The 24,273-nt window shown below is 44.9% G+C and overlaps 1 protein-coding gene across 6 annotated transcripts in view; it reads left to right on the top strand.

Moving 5' to 3' along the window:
- WASF3 (WASP family member 3) overlaps positions 1-24,273 on the top strand; it is a 90,596-nt gene that overhangs the window by 8,635 nt on the left and 57,688 nt on the right. The window contains exon 1 of one of the 6 annotated variants that reach the window (XM_067713670.1): positions 10,213-10,231. The exons of 4 other annotated variants lie outside the window; for them this stretch is intronic. The gene's annotated coding sequence lies outside the window, so the exon portion shown is untranslated. Of the gene's footprint in view, positions 1-10,212; positions 10,232-18,652; positions 18,799-24,273 lie in introns of those variants that run through there. One more of the 6 variants, XM_067713669.1, reaches the window with a different exon arrangement.

Genomic DNA, 24,273 nt, shown 5'->3' with positions numbered 1-24,273 from the left:
TTAGGAGGTGGAAATTGACTATCTGTTTCTAGAATTTATATAAATGTAGAGGGCAAAGAATTTCAAGACACCCTTGAAGAACAACAGGTGGCAGGACTTATCAGATATCAAGAGTTTATAAAGTTGTAATATTCTAGACCATGTGGTATTGTCACAACTGTGGGCAAACAGATGAATGAAACTGAACAGAAAGACCTGAAACAGAACCAAACATCTGTAGACATTTGATTATGTTAAGTGTAAAATAGTTTGGAAAGGCTGGTGTTTTCGGTCATTGGTGTGTGATCCTTGAGATGGATGTCCATAGATGACATTTGACCCCTACTTTATAACATACACAAAAATCAATGCCAGACAGACTGTAGATCTAAAGATGAAAGGTAAAAAATAATATAGGGTAGCTTCATGGCCTAGAGCAGGGAAAAATGTCTTAAATAGAAAGCCCTGACCGTGAATGAATAGATGCTAAATTCTTTGTTGGGGGTTTTTAACCACAAATGGGTGTTGGATTTTGTGAAAGAAAAATCTGTATCTGTTGAGACACCCATATAGTATTGTCGTTTATTAATATGACATATAGTACTAATTGAGTTTTGGAGGTTAAACCAACTTTGCATTCTTCGGATAAATCCCGTTTGTTCATGGTATGTAATTCTTTTTCTGTGTTTCTAGATTTGATTTGTTAATATTTTGTTGAGTAGTTTTGCATCTAATTCATGAGGGATATTGATCTGTAGTTTTTTTGTTTTTTGTTTTTGCAGTAGGCGGGCCTCTCACTGTTGTGGTCCCTCCCGTTGCGGAGCACAGGCTCCGGACGCGCAGGCCCAGCGGCCATGGCTCACGGGCCCATCCGCTCCGCGGCATGTGGGATCTTCCCGGACCGGGGCACAAACCCGCGCGTCCCCTGCATCGGCAGGCGGACTCTCAACCACTGCGCCACCGGGGAAGCCCTGATCTGTAGTTTTCTTGTGCTATTTTTGTCTGGCGTTGGTGTCAGCATAAAACTGGTTTCATAGAATGAGTTAGGAAGTGTTTCCTCTTCTAGAAAAATTTGTGAAAGATTGGTATTTCTGTTTTAGGTATTCACCTGTGAAGTCATTTGGGCCTGAGGTTTTCTCTGTGGGAAGACTTTTAATTACTAATTCAATCTCTTAACTTGCTATACATTTATTCAGCTTATCTCTTTCTTTTTAAGTCAGTTTTGTTAATTTGTATGTTTCCAGGATTTTTCCTTTTCATCTAAGTTGTCTGGTTTGGTGGCATAAACTTCTTGAGAGTATTCCCTCGTAATCCTTGTGAAGTTTTTCTGGTTGGTAGTGATCAATGTCTATTCTTCTTCTTTTTTTTTTTTTTTCTTTTTTTTGCGGTACGCGGGCCTCTCACTGCTGTGGCCTCTCCCACCGCGGAGCACAGGCTCCGGACGCGCAGGCTCAGCAACCGTGGCTCACGGGCCCAGCCGCTCCGCGGCATGTGGGATCCTCCCGGACCGGGGCAGGAACCCGTGTCCTCCGCATCGGCAGGCGGACGCTCAACCACTGCGCCACCAGGGAAGCCCCTCAATGTCTATTCTTCATTCTTGATTTTACCAGCGTGTGATTTTTCTCGTTTTTCTGTGTGTGTGTGGTCATTCTAAAGGTTTGTCAGTTTTGTTAATCTCCTAACATCTAGGTAGAACTTAACCTCAAAATTGTCGAAAAATGATCTGTGACTGTGTTTTACTTTTTATTTTTTTAAAGAGAGGTGAAAAGCATTTGTTTTGAAATTAACAGTCATCTTTTCAAAGAAACATTTGAGAGCTTATCTGATGCTAAAATGTTATTCAGTAATAATTTGATTTGGTAAGTTAAAAGTGAGAGGAAAAATGGAAATGAGTTTAAAGGAAATGATGGAAATCATCTATGTACCTATTTATGTTTACTGTGTTTTAGACTATAGAATTTTAGAATGATAGTTGTGCGGAACTGTCTTTCTATTGTGAAACTGTAAAACAACAAGAAGAGAGAAACTAGATTAAAATACAAAAGTCAATAAAATATCCAAGCTAGAGAAGGGGAAGGCTGGTTATGATTCATTATAAGCAAATTATTTAATGATTGGTTTTTTTTTGCTTTCCTTTTATTGAGTAATTTGAGATGATAGACAGACAAAATTCAAATATTTTAACGTTCCATGGATTACACAGGTGAGTAGCCTGATTCCAGACAAACACTAAACTGAAGTGCCAAGAATGGGAAATAAGGTTGAAAACAACAGTTCTCTTTCGCTGAGGAGACATTGATATTTTGGGTTGTTTTGCAGATAAAACAAAATCTCACGTCCATTATCACCGTGACTAGTTTACCATTATTTTTTTGTCTCTTTGAACTTTTGGGGGAAAAAGAATGAAAGACAAGGAAAGCATTATTCTCTTTGTATCTTGCTCCTTCTTTGTCCCCACCTTACGGTGATCTTTAGACATGATATACACCCCTGTGATGACCCTTTTCCACCAGGAGACAGCATTCCCAACGGTTAGCGTGCCCACTGATTGTGCATGGTCATCAGAAACGAATGAATGAGCCCAGAAAAAATGAAACTGAATCATGCCGAAAAACACGTGATTTCTAGATTGACTGCGTTTCCGAAACCTTAGATGTTGAAGAGTAGAGATGCCTGTATTTCCAGTCATTTCTTGCTGCGTATTTTTGGCTTTCCAATATGTAAATTTGCATTTAAAAATAACCTCTTAAGGTTTTCCATTTAGAAGGGTATTAGGATAGGTTTTTATTAATATGAATATGTTCAAAAGTTGGCTTTCATGCTGTTTTTCCCTCAGAAGTGCTGTAGCATAAAGCAGCTTAAACATTTGCGCAGTTGCTGTTTCTGTCTGGAACATCTCAAAGAACCTCGGTGAATGGACTCCCACTTTCAGCGGGCTTTGTATAAAAGCGGCCAAGCATTAGACGCATATGCGTTTGTAGGTCCAGTTAGCATTCAAATATTATTTCTGAAGTGTTGGATTTCATCTAATACATTTTGGTGCTTGTTGACTTTTTTCTTCCCCCTTTAATTCTAGTGTCAGCCTCAAATTATTTCTGGTAATTTTGGAATTTCTTTCTGTTGTTTTTAAAGATGATGTTTGTTTTGCACGCATTGGTCATTGGTGGAATGAGGAATCCTTCCTTATCTGGATGAATGGAATGTGATTTCTTTTCCTAAATTGAGTGAAATTTGATTCATCCTGGTCTTCTCATGAAAGTACTAAAATAAATCATAAGGTTCGGCAAATTTCATTTACATTTAACTTCCCAGAATTCCTGAAGTGTTAGGGATATGAACAGTAGTTAGTTAAATCACATTTTAGGAAAGTTGAATAAATAGAAACCCAGAGAGGTTTGAGTTGACCAGAGCTTTTTGATGTTTTCCTTCCCTCTCCCCCAGATGTATAAACGGTAAATGCTGTATCCTAAGATTATGTTTTAATGCTCTCACTGTTAAATCTAGCATAGTTTTATAACTTTTTTAGTCACTCCTATTTCCTTGCTGCCATATGTAAGTTGCGTATTGCTTTAGTTTTCTTAATTTGCTGAGATATCCTGTATGTACGTTTAAGAAGTGTATTATTTAATAGACTTACCACCCCGAGTTTCACTTTGCTGCTAATTGCTCCTTTTGGAAGGAAAACAAGCGATAAACTTTGAAGGAAGCAGTAGGAGGTGGGTTAGCTGTAAGTGTCGGGGAGGGCAGGGGACAGTCCTGAGTGACTTGCCAAGTTTCAGAGAAGTTATGATGAAGAAATCAGTTGGAAGCTTTCACTCTAGTTCCAACCAGAGTTACTCCCTTCTGGCTGCTTGGCATTCTGGTGAAAATTTTGTTTTAAAAAAAAAAAAAAAGTTACAAAACTACTGCTCTGTGGGCAAGGGGTCCCAACTTACATTATCAATGGAAGACGATCAGAGCTTCTTGGCTTTTTATTTTTAATGACCATTTACTAGAGATTCTTTCCTCGACAGTCATTTGCTATGATGCTATGCCAGCTAGGCTCTGGAATCAGAACAGAGGGGCCATTTGGAACATTGAAGAAAGAGGAATATGCCTTGGGGATTATTCAGCCCCTGCTTTGGGATAGGATGTCAGTAGGTGTGGACTCTGTGTTTGCTGGAATTGCTTCCGGGTCTTAGAATCAGGAGTAAAGGCACTTTGGTTTAGTAGTTGGTAGATGTGTGGCTTGTGGACACTATTCTGTAAAACCTTAGATTCCCCTTTACAGGTTCTTGAACCAGATTTGTGGCTCACCTGAAGCAGATGTGCAGGATCTAAGGGATGCCTTCTGTATGTGTCTCATTTCTAGCTCATTTAATGCTTCTATTCTTATTTTCCTTTTCTTTTTTCACCTACTTCCAATAAATGCTGTCTTGTTTCTGGAACACAGTGGGATGTGCACAGGGCTGGATGATTGAGTGCCTCTCAGACCCGATGAGAGACAGAATTGCAACCCAGTCAAGAGCCGGTGTTTGGGGCCAGACTGATTTGGGGTCACATCTTGGCTTTGCCGTTTATTAGCTGTGTGGTTTGGGGGCCATTTCTTAACTTCCGTGAGCCTTGACTTCCTTGTCTAAGAAAACAGCACCTGCCCCGCAGAGTTGATGGAAGGAATAAAGGAAGCCACGTGAATACTGAATGAAGGGTCGACTTCTGTACTGAGAGTAAAAAATCGCCCAGGAATCGGCAGAAAAAAGAACAATAGCAACAGCAAGAAAATTCCTAAGAAACCTTCAGACCTGTGTGTGCGTCCTGGGACCACACCTTGGAAGAGAGGGCAGAACAACCTAGATGTCCTTGTTAGCTGTTAACAGATCTCCTAAGAGGGTCAATACCTTGAGGGCATAATTAGTCACTAAGAAAGCTGTGGAAGGGCACCTCTATGGACGTTTAAAAATGGGGCAGAAAGAAATGAATGCTAAGTGGTAATTTGCAGCCTGGGGTCTTAGTGAAAAGAGGGTAACAGCTAAGGTGCCGTGGCTTGGACAGAGTTCGTGTGGGCGATGTGTGTCAGCTCTCAGAAGAGTGCACGTCTGATGATTTACGTGTTAGGGGTCTTCATTACGTGATCAAATTTGATGTCTACGGCAGTCCTCTGCGGGAGCTTTTTATTCAGATGGTACCGGATCACGTGAGGGCAAGTTCCAGAGGCAACAGAGACAAGCAAGGATGGGAAAAAGTAGGATGATTTTCCTTAATGGATGAGACACAGAGAACTGCTCCTGGGCCTCAAGCAGCGGGTGAATGGGTAGTGCTGGCTGAGGACCTGATGCAGCGGGGGGCCCTTTCTCCTGTGCACCTGTTGTTATTCTGTCTGTGCCCAAAACGGTCCCACAGAAGATGCAGAGAAGGCCGTAGTCAGAGTCGGCACAGGTGAGGGGGAAGCAGGGCCCAGGGATCCTCAAACCCAAGCAGAGTTCTTTTATGTTAGGTGGTGTTTTCATTAAAAATTCCTTGTTCTATTAAAAAGCATTTTTTTAAAATTATGAATTTGATGATATTTCCTGTTTTTGTCGCTTCTTTGAGCAGTTTTTCAGAAAAGTGGCCCTAAACACACTGTACTGGGGCTTGGGAGCTGTCTTTAAATTATCCTTCTGTAATCTGTAGAATGTCCCTTCTTCCTCCTTAAAGCTGTGACAGTCTTGTGAAGCCACTCTTGCTTTCTTGAAATTTGCCTTTGTGGTCGGGAGGCTGTGTCAGGACCGTTTCATTCCCCTCAGATAGTGGGAGCGGATGGTAACAGGCATCCGGAGTGTGGGTGCTGCCTCAGGAGCCCGAAAAGGTTTGGAGGGCAGAAGCCACGGCTCACCAGGAAGTGATCTGCTCAGAAAGATCCTGAGAACTCAGTTCAGTGAAGTTCCTTTTGGGCTCAGGGCAGTGAATCTCTGACCTCCTGGAAGATGCTGCATTTTTTCCTAATGTTTACTTAAATCTCTAACTTTTAAGTGGTACCTCTGGTGCTCTCCTACCATCCCCCTCCCTTCCAGGAAAAAAAAAAAGACACCCTTGGTTTTGCAGGATTATGGAGATCTAGCAAGCATTATAACAAAGGTACTTCATCATGGCTTAGTCACCGGGGACCAGTAAATTAACAGAATGGGGAGCCTTTCTCTTGCTTTTTCTTGAGGGCTGATGATTTCTGCTGGAATACAAATGAAACATCTCAGGATTTTAAAGATCTTACTATGAAAATCCTTGACTGTGGCAAATGAGGGTGTCTTATAATTCACGGGAAATACTTGCTAAGAGTGCTTCTCTAGAGCGCTTATTTTTAGAGTAAAAGTGTGACTTTAATTTCCAGTACTAGGCAGTGAACATAATTTTTCTGAAACAGTATTCATGGGATCTAGAATTAAGACTGTATGGCCTCTGTTAACCTAATCTGTAGGTGATACGTTCACTGTAGAATATTGAGGGTCTGGTTGTTAACCAAAGAATTATTTATTACAGAAATTATTAAGGATAGCTTATTGGGATTGACTTATAATTTCATTCATTTCTTTGTAATTAACAGATAAAAGGATGATTTGAGTTCAGTCATTCTTCAAATTAAAATAAGGAACTTATGAAATATTTTTCAGTTTTATGTTATCTGGGAAGCACTCATGGGTGGCAAAGAAACACGTGAGATAATTATTCAGGAATTTTACTTGCTAGTATCTGTGCGTTGAAGGTACATATAGGACAAGAGGTCTTGGCATCTCTTGCAAAGTCGGAATTGCCCTGTAGATGATCCTACAGAGAGTCAGAACTGTTTCAAAGTCTTTGTAAACGGAACGAAGTGAAAACAGTTCCTCCTTTGATAGTTCTGATGGCTGGTGCCATTTGGGCAAGGTTATGGAGGAGAAGTAGCGTCCAGCCTCTGGGAAGAGATGGGGGGGGAGGGGGGGCTGGGCAGATGCCTTCTGAATCAGAGCTTTCATCGTGAAATACACAACGTCCTCCCAAGCGATAGTGTGGGAAGCAAAAGAGGAAGAAAAACTTTGAAAAAATTGACAGAAGTGAGCGAATACGTAATTGTAACAGGTAATATTTTCATGTCAAAGAGAAAGAATGAATGGATGAGAATTTGGTGGAATACCAGATAGGGATAAAGGGGAAAAGTCCACAAGAGGTAAAAATTGCCTGGTTTCTGGACCAATATGATACTGAATGATGACTGAGTTTAAATAGCAGCTGTTTACATTTCCCTGCAGATGGAGCACCCGCTCAGCTGATGGGCTGTTACGTGGTGCCTTCCGGTTTGGGGGCCGAGTCACTTAGGTATACCCGTAAACTAATTTTTTAAAAATCCCATGGTTAGAAGGGATTTGCTTATAAGTAATACATTAGATAACTGTAATTTTGCTTTACTCAGTCACGTGGGGAAATATGAAGATTGAAACATATGTTGCCGCTGTTGATAAGGACATCCGTTCCTCACGGTTTGTTTCGCGGATAAATTAGATGGTAAGCTTCTGGAAGGCAGAAGACTGGTTCTTCTTCATCTTAGAGCTTGGCTTACATGCAGGAGGCGCCCAATAGTGTCTGTTGACATTGTAAACTAGGTGAGCATTCACTGCTGAGTCTGCATGCTGACTGTCAGACCATACATCCCAGAGCAGACTTACTCTGAAAAAATGCCTGTTGCTTTGCCACGTGTACGTTTTGCTAAAGTTAAACTGTGGCCCCCAATGCCTACGAAAGACTTACTGTGTTGCTGATGGTTTCTAGTGTGAGTAGAGGTCACAGCTGAGGGTGGTGCTGTAGAAATCTCACTCCACAGGCCTAGGCGAGGTCGTTTCCATGGATTCTGTGAGATTTAATTTTTCATGGTTTTAAAACTATCTTCTGAGGAATCTGGGATTGTATGGCAAACAGAAGGAGTGCTGTGCTTGGATGGCAGAGAATCTGGGTTTGTCTGATGGTTAGAATTGTAACGCTCCGGAGGGGCTTCATTCGGTGGGTGATGTTGGCTTTGTTTGTCGGATTTTCAGTAATGAAGTAATATTTGATTTTTTCAAGTAGTTTAACATTTGGCTTCTGTTGTTCAATCATGTTTCACAAGACCTTCTCCACTGCAAGATTATTAAAAAAAAAAAAATCTTCTGTGTTTCTTCTGGTCCTTTGTTGGTTCCATTTGGAGCTTCTTTTGGCCTGAGCGGTAAGGACGGACTCCGTTTGATTGCCCTCCCCCCATGGATTGTTACAGTAGCATTTAATGAATGATCTTTACTCCAGCGATACGAAATGCCACACCCATTTTATACTGTGTTCCGAGGTGTTAGGAGTCATTTCTGCGTTTCAGCGGCACACTGAGGCACACTGATTAGTCACTGTAGCTGTACAGAGCCTCATAGCCGACAGGGATGCCCTCTACTCTTCAGTCGTCTTTTTCAGAATTCCGGATCTTTGCTTGTTTTCCCGTAAGAACTTGAAGATCGCTTTGTCTAGTTCCTAAGCGGATTGTTGGGGATACTTAGAGAAAACCTTCCTCCGTGCTGAGTGACGCTCTGGAATCTTAGAACCCCATCTGTGTCGTAAGTCTGGAGACTTGTTTTTAGACTCAGTTCTGACGTTAACTTGCTCTGTAATAAGAAAAAAAGATTCATGTGTTACTATTTTACAGGTGTTTGCAGGTGGCTGTTAAAGAATTACTGTGCACTCATGGTTTTCTTCTTTACTTTCTCAATCACTAGACACAGCTATTGTAAGAATCCTTAACATTTTTTAGCATCACAGAAGGGTCCTCATCCTTGCAAAAGTTGGAAACAACTGAATTAGAGTACTCTAAGCTCTTTTTTGTTCTAAAATCCAGTTCTAAGTAAATGAAAGGTGGTATATCATCAATCCAATCAAGGATTGAATTTAAATCTTTGTAGCCACTGAAAGGGCTACTCTACCAAGAGAAACTGCAGAGATGGTTCTTGGCAAGATCATTTGTCTGTTTCTTTCTTTTTCTCTGGAAGCAGTTGGTGTTTTGAAAGGAAGCATATTGTCTAGATTTTCAAAGTTCTCTAAAAACAGGATGGGGGAGTGCGTTATTTTCGAAGCATGTAACATGATTGCATCTTCAGCAGAATTAAGTGCTTTGAAAGCTTGAATTCTTTGTGTTGTCATGGTTAACTATTATGATTGAAATAAGTATGTATATATCTTCTTCCCTTTCTGAGTGTTGGTTGTGAGGTTGGGGGAGAGCCCTGGACGAATGATTATGGGAGAAGACAAGCCAGGCTATGTTAATTTTCTAAAGTCAGACTTCACATTTTGAAGGGCACATCGCATCTATAGTCTGTAGAATTCTGTAACAGGTTGGAAAATAATGGAACAAATGATGAGAGAAAATTGGCCTTCATCTGTTGGCGAACGGCAGTTACCATGAAATTAAAGTGAGTTTTAAAAATGAGGAGACGATAATTCTTTTTTTGCCCCCTTTGGAAAATTACTTTCAGGATTCGTTGATTTTAAAATTGTTATAGGACTTAAAAAAAAAAAAAACCTCAAAAAATTGACCAGAAATCCTATAATCCTATCAGAATAATACTCTGAAGCGGAGGGGGAGTTTGGGGATTTGTTGAATCTAGCTGCACCAGACCCAGTCTGTTTAAGAAACATAGCTCATCATGCTCTTAAACAGGAAGTCAATATGGTCGTCAAGTAAACTGGTTGAAATCGGAGTTTAGGAAAAACGAGGACATAAGCAGAAAATAATCCTAGAGTATAAATTTGAAAAACTCAAAGTGAAAGTCGGTTCACTGAATCCAGATGCCGTTTGTGTGCTAAGCAGGAAGAGAATATGCCAGGAACTCGGGACTTCTTTAGATGAAGCTCTCGATGTGAGTTCAGTTTCCTTCGTTCCAGCTCACGTGATGAGACTCCACCAGAATCGGGCTCTCAGATCCCCGTTCCTGGGAGGGAAGCCGACTGGCCCGTTTTGGGTTGTGTCCGTCCTGGTCACCGCGTGGCCAGGAAGTGTGGGGAGTGGGGGGTGTCACGCTAACCCTTCCGGTTTCCGCCAGCGTTAAACAGCATCCCAAACTGACTTCTGTGTCAGCAATCCAGACTACCTTTTGGGAAATACATATTTTTTCCCTTAGATTCTAATTTGATCCTGGGCACCCTTTGCAGTCTAAAAAGAGCCTCATTTATAGCTTCTGCTAGTGTCAGAGTGCCTGAGGAACCCCAGCCTGGCCAACACGGGGGTTTTCGTGTTTCAGTCCTTGCTGATACGGTAAGTGAAAAGAGTGTATGGCATTGCGGCTTTCATTCGCGTATATGGATGTCACTCGAGGTCGGGCGTTTCTTCACGCCTGCTTTTCTGTTAATCGCTGGATGGAGTGTGACGTGGTTCTCTTCTGTTTTTGTTCAGCTGAATCTCTGGGCTGCAGGGAGTCTTCTGTTTTGTTAGAGGAATCGTTTGGGAGAAGTTTCAGCTTGTTCCATCAGGCATCAAATATAGCACTAGGAATGGTTCATCTCGAGACTGCCTCGGGCAGAGGGAGTGGGCAGGTGCCAGCAAAGCACAGAAGGAAGTGATGGGGGAGCAGCGTGTCTGGTGGGAACCGCTGTGATGGGTGCATCGGTAGACCACACATTGAGCCCAGTGGGCCTCAGGAGCTGTATGGTCTAGACCAGGGGCCCCCAACGCCTGGGCCACGGACCCGTAGTGGTCCGTGGCCTGTTAGGAACCAGGCCGCACAGCAGGAGATTAGCAGCGGGCGAGCGAGCGAAGCTTCATCTGTATCCACAGCCGCTCCCCGTCGCTCCCATTACCTCCTGAGCTCCGCCTCCTGTCAGCATTATGGTGAGTTGTATAATTATTTCATTATATATTACAATGTAATAATAATAGAAATAAAGTGCACAATAAATGTAATGTGCTTGAAAGGTCCGGAAACCGTACCGCAGCCCCTGTCCGTGGAAAAATTGTCTTCCACGAAACCGGTGGAAGAAAGGTTGGGGACTGCTGGTCTAGACAGTTCCTGATGTCTCAAGTGACAAAATTCCGTGCAGGTCAGAGATTCCAGCCTGGCGCAGCACTGTCCATTGATGGATGTGTAGGAGGGGTGGCTGCTTCAGCATTAATAGAATTCTAAGAGGAAACTCGGTACCATGATAATACTTAGGGAATGATTTTGCTATATCTGGTATTTAAATCTTCCCTTTTGTTATTTCTCCAAAGCGCCACAGAGCTGGGCAAATTTATGTGTGTACCTCTCTTGAAATTAAATTAAAAACAGTCCCGTTGGTGGAGGTTGGGTTGGAGTGAACCTTCTCCCTCCGAGAGGACGTTAGACCTCGTGCTTTGGATTGTCTTGAACACAGAGTCTCGGGGCTTAGATGTTTCTTTAGATTTTAGCATCCGCGAGCACTGTTGTCGTGCCTCTTATACTGAATTGGAGCAAAGCAGTGTCCCGTTTCTGCATTAGTTCCTTGACTGCCCCCCGCCTACCCCCAGTGCCAGCGGATGTGACCTCATCAGCTCAGGTTACAGGAGTGAATGGAAAATGTAAACATGCCTTTGTTCTTGTGTGTGTAACTTTCCCTCCCCCTGTGAATGAACCCAGTTCCTTTGGGGAAACTGACGCTGAAGGGCCCTGTCTGAGTAGTGCAGCAACAGGGTTTCTCATTACAAGACGCTGTCAGGGTATTCTTGGCCGTAGGCCGGGGTGCTCGGTTTCCATCCTGTTCATTTCTTATCCGTGATCCTCTGCTGAGAAGGTCTCCCCTCCCCATTTAATCATATTCAGAAAAAAAAGGGTAAACCACCTGATATCTGTTTTTAATGGTTTCTGTACTGGTGAGGTTGCCGCCTCTCTCTGTAGAAAGATGTAACGTGGTATTTACTTCTGCTTCAGTCATTTTTTTGGAATGTTGACCTTTTTTATTTGAGGAAAACACTAAAAGGAGGCGTAAGGTGGAGAATTGATGATTCTTTGAAAATGTCTTTCTCCCTACAGATCTCATCTTTAAATGTAGATCTTAAACCAGAAATATCCCCTAAAAATCTACTCGTGGAAGGTGATCTGGCTGAGAGTTAAGTACAGGCAGATATAGATGAGGTTACTAGAAGAGATCACCCAAGAAACGTTCCAAATAAATATATCAGAAGTCTGATAATCTCACAATTCTCTAGTGTCTTCTGTATAAAAAGTAGGAATGAAATGCCACGCAAACTCCCAGCAGCTAGCTGTTGACTCCCTGTCACGCTCCGTGTACGGTCGGAGTGAGGTGACCAGCCCTGAGAGTTTCAAATCCAGGAGACACAGGATCCGACTTGCCTGTTGACAGAATTGCTCTGGCTCCCGAGTGGAGAACAGGCTATTGGGAGCCAAGGGTGGAGGTGGGAGATCAGGTTGGGGCCAGCAGAGTCAAGGTGAGAAGTGGAGACCAGGCTGGGGGGCTTGGCGGAGCCATAGGTGAGAGCAGGGAGCAGAGCGAGGGCACTGCTTTGAAATTCAGGGCAGTGGTCTGGTCTGGTGATGTGAACTTGGCGGTTGTCTGGACTGGATGAGATCTGAGAGGAGGGGCTGTGATGGAGGAGAGCAAAGGTCCAGGGACTGAGCTGTGGGCCCTTGTGTTCTGCATTAACCCCCAGTGTGCTCAGCTGCTTCTTCAGGGTGGGTGGCTGACCGCCTGATGGAAGGAAATATTTATCAGGGAGTAGCTTAGAAGGACCTAGAAGGAAAGAGGAAGTTGGTTTTCTCTTTTGCTTCCTACGTCAGAGTGATTCTAGATTGCTCCGGGCTTTGCCTGATCTCCATAGGATAAGCTTTCCTGTATTATGGTTTTAATGAAGTTTATGATGTCACCTACCTCTGCAAAATGCTTTATTTAACCAACCTCCATAATATAATATCTCATTCTGAAACTTGACTTTTTAAAAATATAAGTAATTAGTATGCATTTAAATCTTACTTTTCAGGAAATATTCCAGAATACAGGGAATATTTGTGTGGCTTTTTGCAGTAGTTTTCCTCATGGAATTATATAGTATTTTTACTTTACAATGTTTTCTCAATTTCTCCATACCTACTATGAGGACATTCTTACCAGTTATCTGCTGAAGAGTAATTGTTTGGAGGATAAATGTCATCCGAGTTGTGCATGTGTTTTAAGTATAGACGCATTATTTTTCAGAGCGTTTGTGTAAGATGTTGTACAGCTCGCGTCAGTATTCTCAGTGCTTTCCTTCAGTTTAGTGTTTTCACAAATGCTTAAGGAATGGAACATTTTGCATTTGGGGAACTGGTCCTTGGTTTCTATAGGGGATGTTGTGATTTTGAGGGAGTCCCTGCCCTATAATATTGGTTCAATGAATGAATGAACAAACTTAGGTAAGTGAGTGTGTGTGTGTGTGTGTGTGTGTGTGTGTGTGTGTGTGTGTGTTTTGGAGGGGGGGTTGATCTGTCGTGAAAATGGAAAGGTACCAAATACCGTCCTAGCTTGTGTTTGGAAGGATCACTTCTCTTGTGAAATTACGGAGGAGATCGTTTTGGTCCAGAGCAGTCCAGCGGGGGCACAGGCCTCCGTAGCCAGGCTGCTTTCGTGCACTTCCTGATTTTTATGTTTGAGGTTGAGAAAGGGGAGAGCTTGTAAGTTCTGCCTCCTGGGGATGCTGAAGGGTAAACCATAAAGGGCCCGGACACTTTCCGGTTATAACAATGCCACCTTTCTTTTTCTAGACCGTTTATTAAGCCACCTGAAATTTGCTTTTGGTTTTCAGTTGACATTATTTTTTACTATTAATCTTGCAGTTTATTTATTTTAAGTCAATTTCAGGTACTTTTTATAGTTGATAGTATTCTTTTTACATCACCTGTTCTGTTTGCCTTGTTAGCATTTATTTCCTATGAGGTTCTCTTGCAGATTTATTTATTTACCCTTTCTGGGACACTTACCAGTAGAATCCATGCTCCACAGAAATAAGGACTTACTTCTTTTATTGCATTTTCTCCCCAGTGCCTAGGTGCTAGTACATAGAAGGTATTCAACAAATAATTCTTTCATAAGTAAATACTGTATATACTATTTTGTATGCTTTCGCATGTAATCTCATGTCATAGACTTTTATCACATAATTTGAAAGTCTTCTAAAATGCGACGTGGGTATTGCGTAATAATTTATCTGATAGATCTAGCATAATTTACTTCAAATTAATTCTTTTGTTTGGCATATTTAGTTTGTGTTTTGTTATCACAAGTAACACTAATGGGAACAACTTTATGTATAAATCTTTGCCCATATTTGTGTTTATTCCTTTAGGATATGTTGCTAAAGAATTAGTAGTTTAAATAATTTAAATAATTTAAGGCTCTTAACACATACTGACAACAAAAGTGGCACAGTTTATGCCCCCACTGACATTTTAGGAGATCCCCTTTTCCCTGGAATTTGGTCTCTGATGCCATTTTCTCCCCATCTCGTGTTCATTCCCCTTGGCCTTGCCATCTGTTGTGTCTCTGTTCCATTCCCTCAATTACAGCAGTGCTGGAGGCCTGTGACTTCTCATTCCAGCCTCAGCTCTGCATTCACTGGTGATCTGGAGGTCCCCTGCACGTCAGTTCTCCACCTCCAAGCGTGTAATTATTGTCTTTCCATCGCGACCTGCTCTCCCCTGCTCTGCTCCCTTTTTTTTGTTTGTTAGTTTTTTTCTTTTCTTTTTTTTTTTCTTTTTTTCTTTTTTTTGCGGTACACGGGCCTCTCACCGTTGTGGCCTCTCCCGTTGAGGAGCACAGGCTCCAGACGCGCAGGCTCAGCGGCCATGGCTCACGGGCCCAGCCGCTCCGCGGCATGTGGGATCTTCCCGGACCGGGGCACGAACCTGTGCCCCCTGCATCGGCAGGCGGACTCTCAACCGCTGCGCCACCAGGGAAGCCCTCTGCTCCCTTTTGAGACAGATTAAGGTTGGAGGTGGGGGAGTGATTCTCAGTCCTTCCCTTTTCCTGTTTATTCAGTGGTGATGAGTTACTCTCCACAGGCGACTGAAATTTTGTCTTCCTTTCTGGGCGGTAATCATTCCCCTTGTTCTGTCTCCTCTCGTGGGCTGTGTTCTTCCTTCTCACTGTGTGCGCTGAGCCGTTCAGCTCCCACACCCCAGACGCAGCCATGGCAAGGTATGACTGGGGGCTCGGGAGACTTGAACGTGACAGCTGCGTGTGTCAGTCTTGTTTGAACGCACAGGTCACCTGTGGGGGGACGTTTATGGACCCATTTGTTACAGCGGCTGCTACTATACTTTCCTCAGGGAGAAAAATAACTGATGTTACTTGTTGAATTGCTTGTGTAATCTTTATGTCAGGTTTAACATTACACAGAAAGCTTTGAAATAGATTTTGATTCTGGAATATGTAAAAATCGTCATGGTGATCGGAAAAAAACCCAGCCGTCTGCCATGCGGCATTTACATCTGCTGTTTCCATCTGATAATGTGCAGATTTCCTAAGTATTTTTGTATATTTATGTAATAATTTTTTGGTCCAAATTTAAGATTCAGCATATTTAATGAAACTAAACAGTAATCCTGATTTGGTTATGATCTGTTTGGTATCTGACAGCATGTTGATTGCTGCCTGTATGGTATTTTAGGAGGTTGTTATATTGTTTAGTCTGAGGTTGAGGAGGGAAGGACATTGTGTCACTGGGGGGGGGAGTCAGAGTGACTGCTCTGGTACCTGTGTTACGTCTGTCCTTCTCTTTAAGGAGTTGTGGACATGCAGAACTCCAGGTCTAAGCTGAAGATAAAAACGTAGGCTGGACACCTCTCTCGGTCAGTTGTAGAGCTTCGCAGGTCCCCGCACGGGCCGACTGTGGTTGATGTGAGGGTGGGCTGGGAAGCCAGGCTCGAGAGAACCAAGTGGGGCTGGAAGTTCAAGCTGTGGGTCCTGGCGGGAACAGAAGCCAGGTGAATATGGGAGTCAAGGCGGGGCACATCAAGCGAATAGACCCCATGGAGACACCCAGTGGGTCCCGTTCCCGGGTGCTCAGGAACCAACACACAGTCAGAATCCAGGGACCGTTTACGGGGGTGGGGGAGCAGCAAAGACTCAAACCAGTTGAAGATGTAAGGCAACTTTAGTCATTGCTAAGGAAACCTCTTTTATATTTACTTACGATGGCCTGGGACAGACTTCCAGGATTTTCCAACCTAGTTGCAGCTAGGAAGGTGGGCCGAAGCCAAGAGTCATGCCATCGTTGGGGTGCTGGAGTTAGACCTTGGTCTCCTTGATGACTCTCTGATCAAGAGATGTTGATCATGGCATCATGATCAGGTGGCATCATGACAGTAATTCAGTGTATCCCTGTGATGTGTGTGCTATCATTCTAGACAGTACGAAACGTGAGATTCCATTTTTACCCTCCAGGGCTTCTAGTTGAGTTGAGAAGACAGAGCCTGTGCATTGGACGTAAGCCTCAGTGGAAAGGAGAGGTGCTGGGAGTCACCTGGGTTCTGCTCATCCTGAGTTCTGTTGGACTTGGAGGATGGGAATTGTGTGAGTCTTAGGAGGGGCTGGTTTGGAATGCGAGGTGGGACTTGGCGTGAGCAGGACGTAGGTGAGGGTTTGTCCCACCTTTACAAGCTGTTTCACTCTCAGAGCCTGCTTCCTCAGTGGTAAGCTGGTTAAAGTAATTTCTGCCTTGCTTGTTTGTGGCAGGGTTGTTGTAGAGATTAAACGAGATGATTTACGTGAAAACCCTTTGTAAACGGCACCATGGATTCAAATGTGAGGTGTTACTAATAATTTGCCATTTGCAGCGGGAGCCTGTTGGATCACAGCTCTGTTCATTCATCGTATGGAAATGAGACTGTATTCTTGCAGTCAGAGGTGTTTAATGAAGGTCATGATTAGATGTTGAGGAAAAGAGTCAAAGAGACTGTTTTTAAGTAAGGTTGGTGTATGTCTGAGTTTTTACTTATAAACTTATAAATACATAATTAGTGTTGAAAATTAATGTTTAATATGCATCTGAAGTGCTTTACATTTTTGGTTAATAAAAAGAGGAAATATATTTGAAGAGTAAGTTACTGAGCTGTGAAAAAAACAGGAGTCCATTTAGTAGCAAAATTACACGATGCTTCTCATTCCTCATTCTAGAACAGACTATTTTTAGCATCTCTTTGAATCAGTGGTGAAATTCCAGTTACAGGATTCAGTAATTAAAGCAGAGAAAAATATAACATCGTTTAGGCAAGAAAATCTTTTTACTTGAGTTGGACCTGTTTCAGGGTTTAGACTATTATCCTCAGCCATCCCCTGCCCCCTCCGGAATCGTTGGCTTGTCATCCCTGTGGGGTCACAAGCAACAGGAAGGGTGCCAGGACCTCGGCCGAGGACACAGTGTCCCGTTTCTAAGAAGGGATGTCTTAACGGGTAAGCTTGTTGTAACTGTCATCTGCGGGACTCTGGAACAAGTGTTCAGGGGTCCCGAGGCCTCCCCCTGTTTTCCTGTCCTCCATCCCTCCCCAATGGTCAGTTCTGTCCCTCTGTCTCCTGCATCTGTCCTGCCGCTCCTTTGTTTTTTCCGTTCTCCAGCTGCCTGTGAATATTGCGAAAGCAAACGGCGTGCTGCTGCCAGTTGGTCCCACTCCACATTTGTGTTTAGTGGTTGTGGATTGTTCCATAATGTTGCTAAACAGCTTTCTGAAAACTTGCTCCCAGTCAGCAATCTTTCTTCAAGCTGGAAGCCTTATTTTTATCCTGTGCAAGTTATTATTATTTTATCTTTTTATGCCCATTCCGCAAAAGCTCATTAACTGTTTGGTTGCCCTGAAAGTGGTGTTCTGTTGACCCCAGTTCTCCTGCTGTTTCCCTGGACGGAGCGCAGCCCTTGAAATGGTGACCACGGGGCCAGCACCGGGTCGCAGGACACTGCTGGCTGAAGTAGGTCACGGAGATGCATGATGATTTTTTTAACCGAGTCATTTGAGGAAGTTCACTTATTTGACAGATGTTTTTTGAGTGTTGCTTGTGTGCCGAACATTGAGCCAGGAATTAAAAAAAAGAAAATGAGAAAGGTCTTTGATAGTGAAGAGTGCAGTTTTAGGACTCCGGTGGTGGCGCAGGGCCAGACCTCTCTGTGATGAGTGTTAAAATATATATATATATATTTTATAAAAGCTTAACAGTCATAGGTAGGCAGAAGCGACACATAACTAGAAAATGCACTTTTGCTTTGAAAACTGATGGTTTACCGTGAATTTCCGAACCTTTTCCGCCTCTGAGTTCTTTGCTCTCGCGGCAGCGCGGTACTTTGTGTTGCAGTGATGGTAACCAGGCAAACGGGTAAGACCAGAACTAAATCTGGGCTTCTTCAGTCATCTTGCTTTTAGGCTTTTGTGTGCTCGTTTATTGATTCACTGTTTGTTTTGTTCTGGACTCAACACTGTTCGGGAGGCTTCGGAGCTCCTTTCTGTGTGAAGCCCTGCGGGCATAAGGACGTGGGTGACCCTCTTCCCACGCTGGGGGCCGTCACAGTGCCAGAGCAACAGGCAGGAGTGGTGCCGGGTCAGTGATGGATGTTCTCAGGGGCTTATTACCACGTGTGAGGCCAGGCTTGTCCCAGGGATCACTCCTTTGATTCTCGCTCTCGTTGTATTTCGGGGAATTTAAGCTTAAATAACCTGCCTTAGAGGGTGTAAGTGGGAAGCCAGTTTGAGCTGAATCCTGGCTTGAGAGCCCACTGCACCATGGCATCCTGTGTCGCCTGGCTGACTTGGTGGGCACAGAGGAGGGGGTGCTCTCTGCCGGCAGCTGAGCAGAGCTTTGCGGTGGAAGTGACTCCTCGCTGGTCAGAAGGTAGAGGGCAGGAGGGCCGGTGTGGGGAGATGCACGTGTGGGATGGGGAGATGCAGGTGTGGGGAGATGCACGTGTGGGATGGGGAGATGCAGGTGTGGGGAGCTGCAAGTGTGGGGAGGGGAGGTGCACGTGTGGGGAGGGGAGATGCAGGTGTGGGGAGCTGCAAGTGTGGGGAGGGGAGATGCAGGTGTGGGGAGATGCAGGTGTGGAGAGATGCAGGTGTGGAGAGATGCAGGTGTGGGGAGATACAGGTGTGGGGAGATGCAGGTGTGGAGGGTGTGTGCATGAAGGCAGTGTGGGGAGGAGTGATGGTAGGGAAGCTTGCAGACCCTGCCCTGCAGGGCGGCGGTGTCAGGGACCCCAAGGTAAAGCCGATGGAACAGGCCGACGGGCCGCGTTAACAGAGGGTGTGCTGCTTCCCTCGGCTCCCCTGCTGTCCCTGCGCCTGTGAAGGGCAGACTGGAGCACCTGGGAAAGGCCAGAGTGCCTTCAGACCCTTGGAAGCTTGCAGAGTTGAAGGCTTTGGTAGATTCTCTGGTTTCAGAGGGCAGAACAGAGAGCATTGGTTTGAAGTGTTAAAGATACAGGCTTTAACCGAATACAGAGCTTGGGTTCTCAACGAGAGGTTACACATTCCTCTCCCTGGACAGTGTTCACGAGAAGCAGCCAGGGATGGGGCAGAGGGGAGTCGGCACTGGACGGCGGGTGGGTCTCTGGGCCCTTACAGCTCTGGCCTGCGCGTATCCTGTAGCTGCCCAGGCGGGCAGTACACACTCTATTTTATGAGCAAGCTCTGGACCTGGGAACTTCTGGACCCCCTCGTGATGTCTTCATGTTTAGGTGGTGAGGTAGCGCTTGTCTTTATGTTAACCTCGCATCCTCTGTGCGTTTCAGAGGACAGGAGTCAGTCTCTCGGTGTCGCTTTGCTCCGCACGCACATTGTAAGTCTTGTTTATTGAAGCCGGCATTGGTCCTTTCCTCCCACGACACTGGGCACAATCTCTCTTGCCACTTGGCACTTTCGGACCTCGGTGTGCTGTCTTTCTGTATGTCGTGTCCCTGCTGCCTGACTCATGGCTGCGTTGCTCCTGTATTGTAGAAAGGAACTAAGTGTCTGAATAGATCATGGGCGGTTGATGTGGCCCAGATCTTGATCTGCGTTATTCGATTCTCTGGCCGGGGACCGTTAGCCCAGAGGTATAGGCCAGCTGTGGCTCTCTGCACAGCCATGTTATATCAAGAATTGATCATTTTGTCTTCCTATTTCACTAGGTAGTTACTGTTCATCAGGTTAAGGGGAAGAAACTATTGTTTTATGACGCTAGTATTTAGGTCTGTGGTACATACTTTTTAAATGAACAAATTACTTAAAACTGGGAGAATTAGGGCTTCCCTGGTGGCACAGTGGTTGAGAGTCCGCCTGCCGATGCAGGGGACACGGGTTCGTGCCCCGGTCCGGGAGGATCCCACATGCCACGGAGCGGCTGGGCCCGTGAGCCATGGCCGCTGAGCCTGCGTGTCCGGAGCCTGTGCTCCGCAACGGGAGAGGCCACAGCAGTGAGAGGCCTGCGTACCGCAAAAAAAAAAAAACTGGGAGAATTTTTCATTTGCACCCTCATCGAATAATGAATGTGGTTTTATTAATTGTTAACTGAATGTGTCCCTAGCTGGGAAGGGGCTTATATGTAGGGGTTCAGTCCGTGTCGACCGACGTTGTTGCTGTGTTGTGTACAGCAGTACTCCTACTGCTGCTTGTTTTACGGGCACACACGCGCACGCACACACACACACAGACATCCTTCCTCAGCAGGTAAAGCTCTCTGGGCACCAGGACCGTGTCTTACTCCGCATCCCTCCTACGTGAGAGCTCACTTACGCGTTGAGGTGAACTGCGGGGCCAGCTACGTGTGTTCCTTGTGGCTCTGATCTAAGTGATGCAGGGCAGTTCTAGCCGTGGGAATTGAAGCTCAGGTAACCGACTGAGAGGCCGGGCAAGGCAGCACGGAGGTTGCTGTTTTGTCGTGTTGTTGGACACGCTTCTAGCTGAAAACATTCCTGTTAGACGTGCTGATGCGTGTTTCTCTGAAGATAGTGGAGTCTGCACGTTGCAGAGTGTCTGACAGTCTTGTAAGTAGAGCTTGCTCTGTGCATAGTGAAGAACGTTGATGACACGACCTCCTGGATGGAGAGGAACTAGAATCTGAGCCTGGTGAAGAAGGTGGCCCCGGAATGCAGTGCAGAAACTGCTGTCCTGGACCACGTGTGTGTGTTGTGTGTACGCGGCTTCCCATTTCTGGAAAACTGGAATTCAGAAGCTTAGGTGAGATGGCAAGGACCAAAATAGTAAACAAATCCTAATACAATCAGATTAGGGTAATATTGGCAGATTACCAGTGAGTTACTTAGACACAACCTGTTCTCAGGTTAAATGTTTTCATGTCACAGAGTTCTTTCTTTCATGTTGACTTTGGATGTTGTAGGTAACTAAGAGGAAAGGGCATATTCCTAGGAAAAACTTTATTATCATTGACCTTTTAAAATGCTCTCTAGAACAAAATAAGGTATTTCATGAGTAAATTCAGTCTTTTCTCTCATCAGAGTACAGAAGAGTGTAGACCAAATGTCAGCTGAACTGCTTAGGAGCTGAAGGGTCTGTAATGTATTTGAAATTACCTGAGCTCATGGTAAAGCTGCTACTCCTCTCCCCTCCCTGCTTCCTTTCATGTTTTTAGAAAATAACGTATTTTACTAGACAGCAATTTATCCTGGCTTCATTGATTATCTTTAATCTATGATTATTTTCTAAATTATGGTTTCAGAAATATAGCTTTTCCTTTTCCCCCCTTTTCTCTGTCTCTCTTTTGCTTTCTTCAGAGTATGAGGAATTCGTAGTGCAGGGAATTGTAAGGTAGCAGTAGTGTTTTAAGGATGAGGCTGCGACCTGGAGCCAGCATGAGTACGTGTGGATGCTGCCATGTTGAGGGCATCACTCAAGACCCGAATGGCGAGGACACGCACCTCTTGATGGGATTTTAAAGGGAGGAACCCTTTAAGACCACCCACTTTGTTACTCTGTCCGTTGGCCTGTTCGTCCATCTATTCAACAAATATTTGCGTGTCCGCGTCCCTTTCTCTTGGGGATCCTTTTCCCAGGTCTGGTGACAACCCCTCAGCTCAGAATCTCGAGTCTGCAATGTTAGGAGCTGCACTGTTCAGTTCCGTAGCCACTAGCCACGTATTGCTCTTCAAATCAACATTAATTAAAAAGAAAGAAAATGGAAAACTCAGTCCCTCAGTCACACTTGGCACAGGTAAAGTGGTCGGTCGAGTGCTCTCTGTGACTGGGCCCACCACGTGGGCCGCCGTCCACGTGTGGAACACACCCATCACTGCGGGGGGCTGAGCCTGGCATTCCCACCTCTGCTCCTGGGCTCCACCCCGAGACCCCTCGGTGCCCATCCGCTCTAGCACTCAGTGCCCACCTCTCCCAAGTTCATTCCCATTCATAAATTCTCCCATCTTATTGTAGGTCTGGGTCATCTGTCATCTGAATTAAGGCCACAGTGTTACCAGAGCTGTGAAGCCTCCCTGCCCCCGCCCCCGGCTGCCCCCTGCCCCTCCCCCCCCCGTTGGTACCACACACACACAGTTGTCACATTGAATACCAATTCCTTGTTGATACAGCCTTTCTTCTGGGGGATCAAGAGGTTCTTGGGGGTGCAGGGTTGGGTTTTGGCTGTCCAGGGTCGGGGCACACGAAGCCCGACACATCACCACAGCAGGCAAGTGTTTATTAAACTGATAGAGGGAGGAACGGTGGGTGGAGGAGGCTTCACAGTTTGCGCTGTAAAGACTGGAGCCAATTTGGATGCACGGAAGCCACACGAGGAGAGGCGTTCGTGGCAGGGGAGCATCACAGGTGCAAGCCAGTTGGCAGGAAGTTAAGGGTGGCTGTGCTCCCAGGTGCAGCCGGAGTGGCATGTTCAGCACCATGGCCAGGGCTTAACCAGGACAGAAACCATGTAAATCCTGGTGCTTCATATAAATGTGTTTCCCTGTGCTAATGCAACACCTCTTAGTAGAGGTGCTGCGTTTCACACTTAACAACCTTAACCTGTACCTTCAGAGGAGTTCAACATGCGCTTTTCCCCTGTAAAGTAAGGCAGCACATTCACAGAGTCCAGTTAACTCTTCAAGACCTTCGTGGTTCCTGACTTAGGTTAGACGGGTCATCAGCTCAGTAGGAAAGAAAAAGGCACGTATGCACGTCCAGAGGAGGCCATCTGATACAGTAATTAAGAACAGGGACGGTGGCCAGACAGCCCTGTCCTGGCTCTGCCTCTTCCAAGCTGTGTCGGCTGGGGCAAGTCACCTTCCGATCCTCAATTTCCTCATTTTTTAATGGAGATGTTACCTGTGTTGACTGAAGAAAATCACACAAGCTAAATAAATGCTTCGAGTTATGTTTTATTTGGGAATTTACCGAGGACTATAACCCGGGAGACAGCCTCTCAGATACCCTGAGGAAGTATTCCAAAGAGGTGAGGAGGGAGCCAGGATAGGAGTTTTTGCTGGCGGGGGGGTGGGGGGGTGGGGGTGGGGTTGGGGCATGTAGTGGAACATCTAAAGATGACTGCCGATCGCAAAAACCAAACATCTCAAGTTAATGATTTTAGTGTCTTTCTGTGTATGGGAAGATGCAAGAGTCTGGGCTCTTTGAAATTCTTCCTTAGATGTGCATCTTAACTATCTAGGACCAGTATCCTATTTTTCTCCGTCCTGAATCCCCTCAGGGCGCACCATCAGGGCAGCTGCAGCGGCTGCTAGCTTGATGGCGGGCAACATTTTTCCGTCCTGCCTTGTGAAGATTAAGTTACTCATAGGTGACTCAGCGCTCTGCTTAGTCCTCAGTAAGGCATTCACCAAGTGGTACCTAGTAACATAACCTTAACCTTTCACACAAATGGGAAAATGCATAGTTGTGTTTCCCAAAGGAAGAGTTAACACGTGATTGCGAATGTGAAGGGGCGTCCAGGGCACACACGTTTGGATCGCCCTTGGGTACAGTTAGTTGTATAGTCACATAGTGCTGGTTACTTCCAAAATCATGCAAATAAGGTGATCTGGTTCAGGTGAAATTTGGCCTGGATAATCTAAAACCCAGGGATGCGTCTCTGTATTTGGAAATAGGGTGATCACTTATGCAAACGACAGGAAAGAGTCACTTTTGCATTTTGCATCAAGTGCTGTCCAGCCGCTCCGAAGGAAGGGAGAGAAAATCATGTGCTGCTTTTAATTTTACCTGAGCAAAGTAGGAGGACATGTGTAGTATTATCGAATGACCTTCCTATTTTTTTTTTCACACTTTCAAAAGGATGGTGACAGTCTTAACTGTGGACATTCTCGTTATCCACTGGCCCACATACAATTCACGCACAGCCAGACAGTCCCTTCTAGACTTCAAGTTGCTTTCC

Source organism: Pseudorca crassidens, chromosome 18 (assembly GCF_039906515.1).
Source record: "Pseudorca crassidens isolate mPseCra1 chromosome 18, mPseCra1.hap1, whole genome shotgun sequence".
In the NCBI taxonomy this organism is placed as follows: Eukaryota; Metazoa; Chordata; class Mammalia; order Artiodactyla; family Delphinidae; genus Pseudorca; species Pseudorca crassidens.
This window is presented reverse-complemented; position numbering and strand designations above follow the sequence as displayed.